The sequence below is a fragment of the Ambystoma mexicanum genome, chromosome 1p, assembly GCF_040938575.1.
Source record: "Ambystoma mexicanum isolate Mex_15411 chromosome 1p, UKY_AmexF1_1, whole genome shotgun sequence".
NCBI lineage: Eukaryota > Metazoa > Chordata > Amphibia > Caudata > Ambystomatidae > Ambystoma > Ambystoma mexicanum.
In genome coordinates, this window is record NC_090921.1 from 529,861,509 (window position 1) to 529,874,109 (window position 12,601).

Sequence of the window (12,601 nt, forward strand, 5' to 3'; positions counted from 1 at the left end):
ATAACTGGTTTATCCACTTCCCCCAAGCCAGCTTGTTCACAGAGGCACAGCTGCCCCCCAGTTTCTCCCAAGAGGAAGCTATTTTACGACGCCCCCAATATAACATTTGCCTGAGTCAAGGAAGTAGCATTGTTCTGTCCCTTCCAGTTCCCAGGTGCTCCACCCCTAATCTAATCAGAGAGGTGTCAACTCCTTTTGGTGGGGACAGCAGGATGCAGCTAGGCCTGGGAAGAGTGGCCGAGTAGGTTTCAACTCCTGTCGGGGTTAGTTGTCAGGCAGAATCCAGTTTCATTAAGCCAGGTTTCAGCTAAATGTCACTTTTTGTTCCCAGTTTTCTACATTCAAATCAAACTGACAATTTTTACCTATACATTAAATAATTACTTCCTTCAAGTCATTTCAGAATATAGTTTTACATTGTATCCACCTCTTAGCTAGTCTTTCCTTGGCCTGGTTTTGTTTCATTTGTTCAGTTTTACACAAAAGTCTGGTGGTTTTAAAACGCCGGCTTTCTGATAGTGGCGAGTACTGGTAATGTAACCATTTTTGGGATTAAGAAAATGAATTTCCCACAGTTCTGAGTTGCTTTTTGGCAATCAGCATTGCCATTCCCAATGGTTTCAGGCTACTGTGTGTGTAGCCCAATGGTGGTTTTAGGCAGTGCCCTCCTGTGCTCATAACATAGGCAAAAATGAGTGGCAGCCTATTCTTCATGTTTTCCCTGTGCACTCTCTGGGGAGTTCCGGCCATCATGATGTTTTCCATGCCAGTACTGCACAGTTTTATGTTAGGGCTTGGATGCATGGGTAAAAACATCCCACAATGTTTAGGGCAGGGAAAATAGAAAGTTAGTATTGGAGTAAACAATTCATACTATGGGCAAATAATTAATCAAGAGTGATAAAACAGCAAATGTTTTAGGGAAATCAACTAAAATAGGTCTAAAGATCCAACTAGAGCATACAAGGCACACAGCGCAATTAAGAAAGATACAGCATGGCAATGGTTGAAGTAGGTAATAAAATATAGTCTCGGAAACTAAGGAGCAGAAGATAGTGGGGAGAAATTAAACTAGGGCACATAATTCAACTGGGGCAAACACTTTATACAAAAGGAACAACTATTAAACTAGGGTGAACAATTCATACATTGGGGCAACAATTAAACTAGGGCATACAATTTAAACAGTGGGGTAACAGTCTAGTGTGCTAATGTTAAAGCGTATACATGTGAGTGTGCACATGTGCTAGTGTACATATGTAAGCACTAAGACCTCACTTATATTTCTATCACAGCACCCCTGCTTAGTCCAGTAGTGGAACCCACGTTTGAAAATGTGCCGAGAGTGGATGTGAGGAGAGACACACAGCAGGTGGGGGTTGTTTGGCTTTTTTGCCCCCACCTCCCTTTTCCCTCCTTTGGCCATGCTAGTCCCTACGGCCATTCCCAACAACTGCCTGACCCACATCACCGCAATCAGCCTTCCCAATGGTCAAATATCGCTTTGAGATAGCCCCGTGAATTAATGGGATGCAAATGCTATTTCTAAGCATTTTTCTGAAATGTAATGGCTTAATTGCAGATGTAAACTCGGTCTTGCTGTAATAAAAATGTCTTATTTAATGTGCCATCTTGCTATACCAGTACATAACACCCAGCTGCACCTTAAAGTAAACTGCTCCCACAAAATCAGTGCTATGGTTGGGAGGCGACCAAGCAGTAAGGGAGGCAAAGTTGGCCGATCTTCAAAAGGTGGGCGTGGTGGGCACGGTAGGGGACGTGGCCGGGATTTGCAGGGTGCCCCTATACCCCCATGTGTGGAGGAACAATCAGGGACACCCATGCCCCCCCCATGGTAGAGGGAAACGTGGCTGACACCATCCCAGCTCAGCCCCTGTTGGACCAGCCCATTGTGGCACCTGACCTGGCACAGGATGACTCCCAGGCTGACTTCCAGGTCAGCAAGTCTAGGCCACGTGTGGCGGTGCAAGTTGCTGTCACCAAGCCACGTGGATCTGGGGCAGCTATGTCATCTGCTGCCCCAAGTATGCAGGGTGGGGAGGCTGCAGGGGCAGCTGCAGCTCCATCCGCCCCAGCTCTGACTCTCCCAGCCAGGACAGTGTCAGTCCAGATCCATCAAACTGACGTTCCCCCTGCCAACATTACCCTGCAACCAATGCCTGCATCAAGACCTATTGTCATTGTGCATTCCCACACTCCTACTACCCAGTCCACCGGTGATTCTGCCCCTACTGACCAGAGCGGCGTAAGCCTCCGCTCCACCTTTAAAGAAGAGGAAGAAGGGTGCTCTGGCACGACAGGCTGAGACCCCAGACACGGCTACACACTCCAGACACGGCTACACACTCCGGCACGTCAAGGAACCCTTGCTTTAATGACGCGGAACTTGATGCACTTGTGTCCTATGTGTCGGCACATAGCCGCGAAATGTTGGTGACTGCAGGGTGCAAGATCACACCTGGTCAACGTAGGGCACACTGGCAGACCATCGCGGACCGCATAAGTTCCCTTGGATTTGTGAGGCGCACAGCTGATGATTGCTACAAGCGGTGGAAGGACCTGAAACGCAGAGCAAAGAACAAGCTGGCCTCAAATCATGCCGCTACTCTGGTGACTGGCAGTGGGTCTCCACAAGAGGACAACAAACTCACTGAACATGAGTCTGTTGCTGGGGCCTTCGTCACAGAGGAACAGATCCAAGGTGTGGGAGAACTACCTGATTATGATGCATTGTCCGGTGAGTGCCCATATATGTGTGGGTAATGCATGCGTATTTTGTTTGGGTGACGGGTTCCGATTGAGTGCCAGGTGAGGGTGTGTGTGCCTGGGTGGTATGGGTCCAAAACCATGAAGATGTGCTTCATCCAAAACATTCAGCGGCCTTGGATTTGAGTGTGACAGTATCCCTTCTGCCCACAGTAGTAATTTAGCGCAACATTACGGCAGTTGCCCTTGAAGTGGCATCTTGCAACAACATTGTTTGTATTTTTCAGTGTTCGTTCAGGCTGATCGTTTCGATTCTCCCACTTTTGCTACATATTCCTCAGCCCTATTGTCACATTTGTGACATGCTTCTGTCATTGATGAACCCCACATTGTCCCACATGTGTTACCTTGTTAGGTGAATGATTTGACCATTCAGGCTGATTGAGTATTGGCCTGATCACATACATTTTTGGGGCCTGTTTGAATGTGGAACATGATAGTTGTTTCCTGTCATGTTGAAGTGCACAACCATTGATGTGTACATTGGGCTGCAATCACTGTATTTTTGTACACTGGATGTGTTGCAGTGTGCGGCACATGTGTATTTTGTCACACTATGTAGCATTTTTCATCTCATCATGTCCATCTCACATGGATGGCTGACATTACTCATTCACTGACATATGGATGTACTTGTGGAATGTACCATGGCTATGGTACATGCCATCTGTGTGATGGCATGTGTCATGTATGTGTATTGGACATGCCACTCACAGGCCAATGTGTGATGGCAGTGCTACCCAGCATGCAGCAAATGTCTTGCTCTTCCATCTTGGTGTCATCATTGTCTGCCTTTTGCCTCACCTTCCAACTCAGTGACAGTGCATGCATGGGAGGGTTCTAGTCATGTGGGACATGTGTAAATCATGTACTGGTTCTGTAGCTTGTCAGGCCTATTTGTGTGCTGTGATGATAATGCCTGTTTCCATTTTTTGTCTTTCATGATTTTGCAGGGGATAACGCACCTGATGCTGTTGAGGTTGAGGAGATGGTGCAGACCCAGGAGCAATCTCAGGCACGACCGGGCACCAGTGAGGAATGTGGTGGTGGGTGAGAACCCAATCTTGCTGCAGACCATTCTGTCCAGGGGTGTCTCTGGGTGCACCTCCCCAGACCTCTATTCAGGTGCTGATTCGGATGACGAGACCTATGTGCCGTCGCAGGTAAGTGTTTCTGGCAGGGATTCTGTTCTGTCCAACCCACCTGCACCAGGGGTAGAACCCTCTATGGGGATGTCAGTTTTGGTAAGTCCGCCTTTGGCGGTTATGGATGCAGGGTCACACTCCACAACATCTGATCCTGTTCCTGGGCCAGCAGATCAGAGGGGGAATGCAGTCCTGCAGCCTCAGGCAGTGCCAGCACGACAAGGCGCAGATCGCCTTGCCCCAAACAGGTGTGGTGCCCGCCAACGCAGTGGCGTACGCCACCAGGCAATACTGTATGGGAACAATCCATGTACGGTATGGCAAGCCAACAGGCAGCATCAGTTGAGATGATGGCTCAAGCAATGGAGAGGGTGGCCCCTTCCATTGTCCCCCCTGAAAGGCAGATGGAGCAACTAGAGCAGGCAACAGACTCCATTTGCCAATCACACAGGGAGGACATGTTGGCGTCCAACAGGGACAGACGGGCAGCACTGGAGACTCTACGCCAATCGATATCAATAGAGTCCCAGGGCCACAGGGAAGCCCTGAGGGTAGAACTCCATCACCTCAGGGAGACTTTCGTTGATCTTGAGGCTTCCACTAACTTGAGGACAAAACAGCAGCTGGAGCGGCTCACACGTTCGCTCTCAGCTGAGATGCAGGCAACTCGGGAGGAGATCCGGGCATCACGTCAGGTGCTGCATGGGGATCTCCGCACTATAATCCTCCAGAATGAGACCTTCCACACCCCCATGCTTGCAGCCATGGAGGACCATACCAGGGCTTTGCGTGGGCTGCCTCCCATAGCACCACCACCTCCTGTGGCAGCAGCAGAAGTTAATGAGAGCGACAGCAGCAGTTCTCGCACATTGGCATAGCCGTGCAGGCAATGAGCCCATGGAGGTGTTTTTTTTCTCCCAACATCCACACAGGTGGCTGTTGGTGTGCACCCTGACCTCGGACCTCCTGGGTGGCCTCCCCTCCAGCCCCCACATGGCCATTTTTGATTTTTTTTACAGTGTGTTGCCTTGTGTGGCTCCCATGGGCATCCACTGTATTCCAGCTGGGCACATGCAGGCTTGTCCTGAGTTTGGGTTAGATGCTTGGGTTTGTGAGACACACACCCCTCCTGCTTCCCGTTTCCATGGGCTTGCAAAGGGTGTGCCCAAGTGACAGTGACTTACACAGTGACGTTGGACTCCCATGAGCTGTGTGGGCAGTCTGTAGTCAATTCTGTGTATACATTCCTAGTGGATATTGTTGTTGAATTGTACACTGCATGGTGTATTGATATGTGCTTGTGCATCCATGTCTTCCTCCTAATTTGCAGGTTCATTACTCATGCCTTCACAAGGTGGTCTACTTTGGAGATGGAGTTCATGTTGTAAGCAGTGCACTTACACATTTGCGTGGCAGCAACACTGTACAGTTGGAAGTGGTCGATGTGCTGGCATAATCATGTTGTAAGACTACCACTAATTTAACTTAGTACTGTCATGTTTTTGCTATGTTTGAGGTTGTGTAGCTGCATTGTATTGTTGGTAAGTATTTGGTCATGTGTGTTGTTAGTTCTACATTACTGGGAGCATATTGTGTGTGGCCAGTTTCCATTAGGCACACTGTACTTTGTGACACTTGTGTCAGGCTTTGGGGATTGCTTTGTTTGCTCTCACATAGCATGACATGCCATGGTGTGTTGGGTGGCGGTGCTGGGGAGGGGTTGGGTGACATGGCATTGTTGTCATGTTGTATTTTGCATGGGGGTAATGAATTTATCAGCTTAGTAGTGTGTCTTTTGATGACACAGCATTGGTGGTGTTTGTGTAGGTAGGGATGCACACAATGTAACACTTCCAGGTGACCAATCTCAGGCTGGTATGGTTGTGACAGTTGACTGTCCCTTATGTCATCATCATTGATTGTCAGATGGTATGTGCCAGGGCTGTGTGCACTCCACATGAGTGTGATTTTAGGTAAAGTAATTAGCCACCAGCTGCGTACGGGCTGCCTCACCCCGTGCACTTTCCCCTCCAATGCGCAGCAGGCGTGCATGTGGTTGGGGATGTGGGGGCACCACCATGTCCACGGGCAGGCCCCGGCGTGTCGCAACATTGTACAGGACACATGCTGCCACTATGATCCTGCACACTACTGGGGGAGCGTATAACAGCTGCCCGCCAGAACGGTCAAGGGAGCGAAAGCGTGACTTGAGCATCCGAATGTGCGCTCCACTATGCCCCGGGTTGCAATCTGGGCTGTGTTGTATCTTACCTCGGTGGCGTGGTGGGGTTCCGAATTGGCGTCTTCATGTGGGTGCTCAGAGGGTAGGCACTGTCCCCTGGGGAGGTGGTGATGGGTATCATTAGTGGGGTTGTGACATTACTCAGTATCTGACATGCATGCATGTGCAGTGGCATTTATACTCACCAAGCAGCCATGTATCGCCATGCTGCCCAGCTTCTAGGGCCCGGTTTAGGATTGACATTCTGTAAATGAAACTGTCGTGGGTGGACCCTGGATAATTGGCATATACTGAGGTGATGATTCCCTTGGCATCACATACTACCTGGACGTTGATGGAATGCCAGTGCTTGCGGTTTCTATAGATGTGCTCTGATGCCCTGGGGGGACGTAGAGCACATGGGTGCAATCAATGGCACCTAGGACTTTGGGGAATTGTGCCACCCCATAGAAATCCTGGACGGCAGCCTGCCTTTCTGCAGGTGTTCTGGGCAGGTATATGTGCCTGCGGACTGATGGGCGTGCAGTCATGATGGCCAAGACCTGGTGTAGGCAGCGTGACTGCGTGGCCTGTGACACCCCCCCCACTATAGCACTTGTCCGCTGAAAGGATCCAGTGGCCAAGAAGTGCAGTACATTGAGGACCTTCTCCAGGGGGCGGAGTGCTTGGGAGCACAGGGTGGGTGATGTGAGGTCATCCTCCCACTCACTCACCAGGTCGAGTATTATGTGAGGTGGAAACCTGTACCTCCCATACACCTGGTCATCAGGCATCCCAAAAAGGCTGGTTCTGGGTGTAAAAATTCTGGGCCTGACTATCCTACTCCTCCTGCGGTATCCCACGACCACTGCTGCTAGGAACGGTATATTCATCCTGGCGTCTGAGCTTGTTTGTTGTTTGCACGCACTTTTATGCTGCGCGGGTCCACGTACGCCTGCTTCCTGCTGGCGTACATGTTTCCGGATTAGTGCATCGTTTTTTGGCACACGCGTTAGCCCCGTTCGAATCCATGAATACGTGTTTGGAAGTGCGTGCGGGCGTTCCACGCATTTGCCTCCTGTACTTCCCCCGTGACGCCCACATTTTCACGCGTTGTTACCCATTCCGCGTGTCATGCCCTCTGTTCCTCCTACTTTTGTTGTGTCCGCCGCACTATGTGCAATTTCGCTGTGCACGTAGCGCACGCTGTTTGGAGATGTGTACACCAGCGTGCGCCACGCAGAATTTTGGCACACATCCTGGAATTTACACACGTACGGACTTCCATGAATCGCTGTGCGCGGGTTTCGCTGCGATATTCGCACTGGCACTGCGATTCGCACGCTTTCGCACGCTTTCACACGCTTGCGCTGAAAATTTCAGCGCACATTAATTCCATGAATCGGCCTGTCTATGGTGCACTGCTGCCCTTTGGCTGAAAATACAAGATAGCTTTGCTGCTGTGTTGATGCATGCCCTTCAGACGTACACTGGTACTTGTGTTGGTCTGTTTCTAGGTGATCTGTGTCAATGGTATAGAGACATTTGTGTACAGATGGCCACCGCAGATGGACGTGGTGGTGCTAGGTTGGGCTGGCTGGGTAAAGGTGCATGTAAGTTGGTTGTAGGGATGCAGAGTTCTGTTGTTTGATCTATGCAGGGAGGGATTTTTGGATGCATGGACTGGTGTGCATAGGGCATGTTTAGGGCAGGGAAAATAGAAAGTTAGTATTGGAGTAAACAATTCATACTATGGGCAAATAATTAATCAAGAGTGATAAAACAGCAAATGTTTTAGGGAAATCAACTAAACTAGGTCTAAAGATCCAACTAGAGCATACAAGGCACACAGCGCAATTAAGAAAGATACAGCATGGCAATGGTTGAAGTAGGTAATAAAATATAGCCTCGGAAACTAAGGAGCAGAAGATAGTGGGGAGAAATTAAACTAGGGCACATAATTCAACTGGGGCAAACACTTTATACAAAAGGAACGACTATTAAACTAGGGTGAACAATTCATACATTGGGGCAACAATTAAACTAGGGCATACAATTTAAACAGTGGGGTAACAGTTAGTCTAGTGTGCTAATGTTAGAGCGTATAAATGTGAGTGTGCACATGTGCTAGTGTACATATGTAAGCACTAAGACCTCACTTATATTTCTATTACAGCACCCCTGCTTAGTCCAGTAGTGGAACCCACGTTTGAAAATGTGCCGAGAGTGGATGTGAGGAGAGACACACAGCAGATGGGGGTTGTTTGGCTTTTTTGCCCCCACCTCCCTTTTCCCTCCTTTGGCCATGCTAGTCCCTACGGCCATTCCCAACAACTGCCTGACCCACATCACCGCAATCAGCCTTCCCAATCGTCAAGGATCGCTTTGAGATAGCCCCGTGATTTAATGGGATGCAAATGCTATTTCTAAGCATTTTTCTGAAATGTAATGGCTTAATTGCAGATGTAAACTCGGTCTTGCTGTAATAAATATGTCTTATTTAATGTGCCATCTTGCTATACCAGTACATAACACCCAGCTGCACCTTAAAGTAAACTGCTCCCACAAAATCAGTGCTATGGTTGGGAGGCGACCAAGCGGTAAGGGAGGCAAAGGTGGCCGACCTTCAAAAGGTGGGCGTGGAGGGCACGGTAGGGGACGTGGCCGGGATTTGCAGGGTGCCCCTATACCCCCATGTGTGGAGGAACAATGAGGGACACCCATGCCCCTCCCCATGGTTGAGGGAAACGTGGCTGATACCATCTCAGCTCAGCCCCTGTTGGACCAGCCCATTGTGGCACCTGACCTGGCACAGGATGACTCCCAGGCTGACTTCCAGGTCAGCAAGTCTAGGCCACGTGTGGCGGTGCAGGTTGTTGTCACCAACCCACGTGGATCTGGGGCAGCTATGTTATCTGCTGCCCCAAGTATGCAGGGTGGGGAGGCTGCAGGGGCAGCTGCAGCTCCATCCGCCCCAGCTCTGACTCTCCCAGCCAGGACAGTGTCAGTCCAGGTCCATCAAACTGACGTTCCCCCTGCCAACATTACCCTGCAACCAATGCCTGCATCAAGACCTATGGTCATTGTGCATTCCCACACTCCTACTACCCAGTCCACCAGTGATTCTGCCCCTACTGACCAGAGCGGCGTAAGCCACTCTGGCTCCGCTCCACCTTTAAAGAAGAGGAAGAAGGGTGCTCTGGCACGACAGGCTGAGACCCCAGACAAGGTTACACACTCCGGCACGTCAAGGAAGCCTTGCTTTAATGACGCGGAACTTGATGCACTTGTGTCCTATGTGTCGGCACATAGCTGCAAAATGTTGGTGACTGCAGGGTGCAAGATCACACCTGGTCAACGTAGGGCACACTGGCAGACCATCACGGACCGCATAAGTGTCCTTGGATTTGTGAGGCGCACAGCTGATGATTGCTACAAGCGGTGGAAGGACCTGAAACGCAGAGCAAAGAACAAGCTGGCCTCAAATCATGCCGCTACTCTGGTGACTGGCGGTGGGTCTCCACAAGAGGACAACAAACTCACTGAACATGAGTCTGTTGCTGGGGCCTTCGTCACAGAGGAACAGATCCAAGGTGTGGGAGAACTACCTGATTATGATGCATTGTCCGGTGAGTGCCCATGCATGTGTGTGTAATGCATGCGTATGTTGTTTGGGTGACGGGTTCTGATTGAGTGCCAGGTGAGGGTGTGTGTGCCTGGGTGGTATGGGTCACCCATGTGCTTCATCCCAAACATTTCGCGGCCTTGGATTTGAGTGTGACAGTATCCCTTCTGCCCACAGTAGTAATTTAGCGCAATATTACGGTAGTTGCCCTTGAAGTGGCATCTTGCAACAACATTGTTTGTATTTTTCAGTGTTCGTTCAGGCTGATTGTTTCAATTCTCCCACTTTTGCTACGCATTCCTCAGCCCTATTGTCACATTTGTGACATGCTTCAGTCATTGATGAACCCCACATTGTCCCACATGTGTTACCTTGTTAGGTGAATGATTTGACCATTCAGGCTGATTGAGTATTGGCCTGATCACATACATTTTTGGGGCCTGTTTGAATGTGGAACATGATAGTTGTTTCCTGTCATGTTGAAGTGCACAACCATTGATGTGTACATCGGCCTGTAATCACTGTATTTTTTTACACTGGATGTGTTGCAGTGTGCGGCACATGCATATTTTGTCACACTATGTAGCATTTTTCATCTCATCATGTCCATCTCACATGGATGGCTGACAGTACTCATTCTCTGACATATGGATGTACTTGTGGAATGTACCATGGCTATGGTACATGCCATCTGTGTGATGGCATGTGTCATGTATGTATATTGGACATGCCACTCACAGGCCAATGTGTGATGGCAGTCCTACCCAGCATGCAGCAAATGTGTTGTTCTTCCATCTTGGTGTCATCAGTGTCTGCCTTTTGCCTCCCCTTCCAACTCAGTGACAGTGCATGCATGGGAGGGTTATAGTCATGTGGGACATGTGTAAATCATGTACTGGTTCTGTAGCTTGTCAGGCCTATTTGTGTGCTATGGTGCTAATGCCTTTTTCCATTTTTTGTCTTTCATGATTTTGCAGGGGATGACGCACCTGATGCTGTTGAGGTTGAGGAGATGGTGCAGACCCAGGAGCAAATCAGGCACGACCGGGCACCAGTGAGGGACGTGGTGTGGTGGTGGGTGAGAACCCAATCTTGCTGCAGACCATTCTGTCCAAGGGTGTCTCTGGGTGCACCTCCCCAGACCTCTATTCAGGTGCTGATTCGGATGACGAGACCTATGTGCCGTCGCAGGTAAGTGATTCTGGCAGGGATTCTATTGTGTCCAACCCACCTGCACCAGGGGTAGAACCCTCTATGGGGATGTCAGTTTTGGTAAGTCCGCCTTTGGCGGTTATGGATGCAGGGTCACACTCCACAACATCTGATCCTGTTCCTGGGCCAGCAGATCAGAGGGGGAATGCAGTCCTGCAGCCTCAGGCAGTGCCGGCACGGCAAGGCGCAGATCGCCTTGCCCCAAACAGGTGTGGTGGCCGTACACCACCAGGCAATACCGTATGGGAACAATCCATGTACGGTATGGCAAGCCAACAGGCAGCATCAGTTGAGATGATGGCTCAAGCAATGGAGAGGGTGGCCACTTCCATTGTCCCCCCTGAAAGGCAGATGGAGCAACGACAGCAGGCAACAGACTCCATTTGCCAATCACACAGGGAGGACATGTTGGCTTCCAACAGGGACAGACGGGCGGCACTGGAGACTCTACGCCAATCGATATCAATAGAGTCCCAGGGCCACAGGGAAGCCCTGAGGGTAGAACTCCATCACCTCAGGGAGACTTTTGTTGACCTTGAGGCTTCCACTAACTTGAGGACAAAACAGCAGCTGGAGCGGCTCACACGTTCGCTCTCAGCTGAGATGCAGGCAACTCGGGAGGAGATCCGGGCATCACGTCAGGTGCTGCATGGGAATCTCTGCACTATAATCCTCCAGAACGAGACTTTCCACACACGCATGCTTGCTGCCATGGAGGACCATACCAGGGCTTTGCGTGGGCTGCCTCCCATAGCACCACCACCTTCTGTGGCAGCAGCAGAGGGTGATGAGAGCGACAGCAGCAGGTCTCCCACATTGGCATAGCCGTGCAGGCCATGATCCCATGGAGGTGTTTTTTTTCTCCCAACATCCACACAGGTGGCTGTTGGTGCGCACCCTGTCCTCGGACCTCCTGGGTGGCCTCCCCCCCCGGCCCCCACATGGCCATTTTTGATTTTTGATTTTTGATTTTTGATTTTTTTTTACAGTGTGTTGCCTTGTGTGGCTCCCGTGGGCATCCACTGTATTCTGGCTGGGCACATGCAGGCTTGTCCTGAGTTTGGGTTAGATGCTTGGGTTCGTGAGACACACACCCCTCCTGCTTCCCGTTTCCATGGGCTTGCAAAGGGTGTGCCCAAGTGACAGTGACTTACACAGTGACGTTGGACTCCCATGAGCTGTGTGGGCAGTCTGTAGTCAATACTGTGTATACATTCCTAGTGGATATTGTTGTTGTATTGTACACTGCATGGTGTATTGATATGTGCTTGTGCATCCATGTCTTCCTCCTAATTTGCAGGTTCATTCCTCATGTCTTCACAAGGCCGTCTACTTTGGAGATGGAGTTCATTTTGTAAGCAGTGCACTTACACATTTGCGTCGCAGCAACACTGTACAGTTGGAAGTGGTCGATGTGCTGGCATAATCAGGTTGTAAGACTACCACTACTTTAACTTAGTACTGTCATGTTTTGCTATGTTTGAGGTTGTGTAGCTGCATTGTATTGTTGGTAAGTATTTGGTCATGTGTGTTGTTAGTTCTACATTACTGGGAGCATATTGTGTGTGGCCAGTTTCCATTAGGCACACTGTACTTTGTGACACTTGTGTC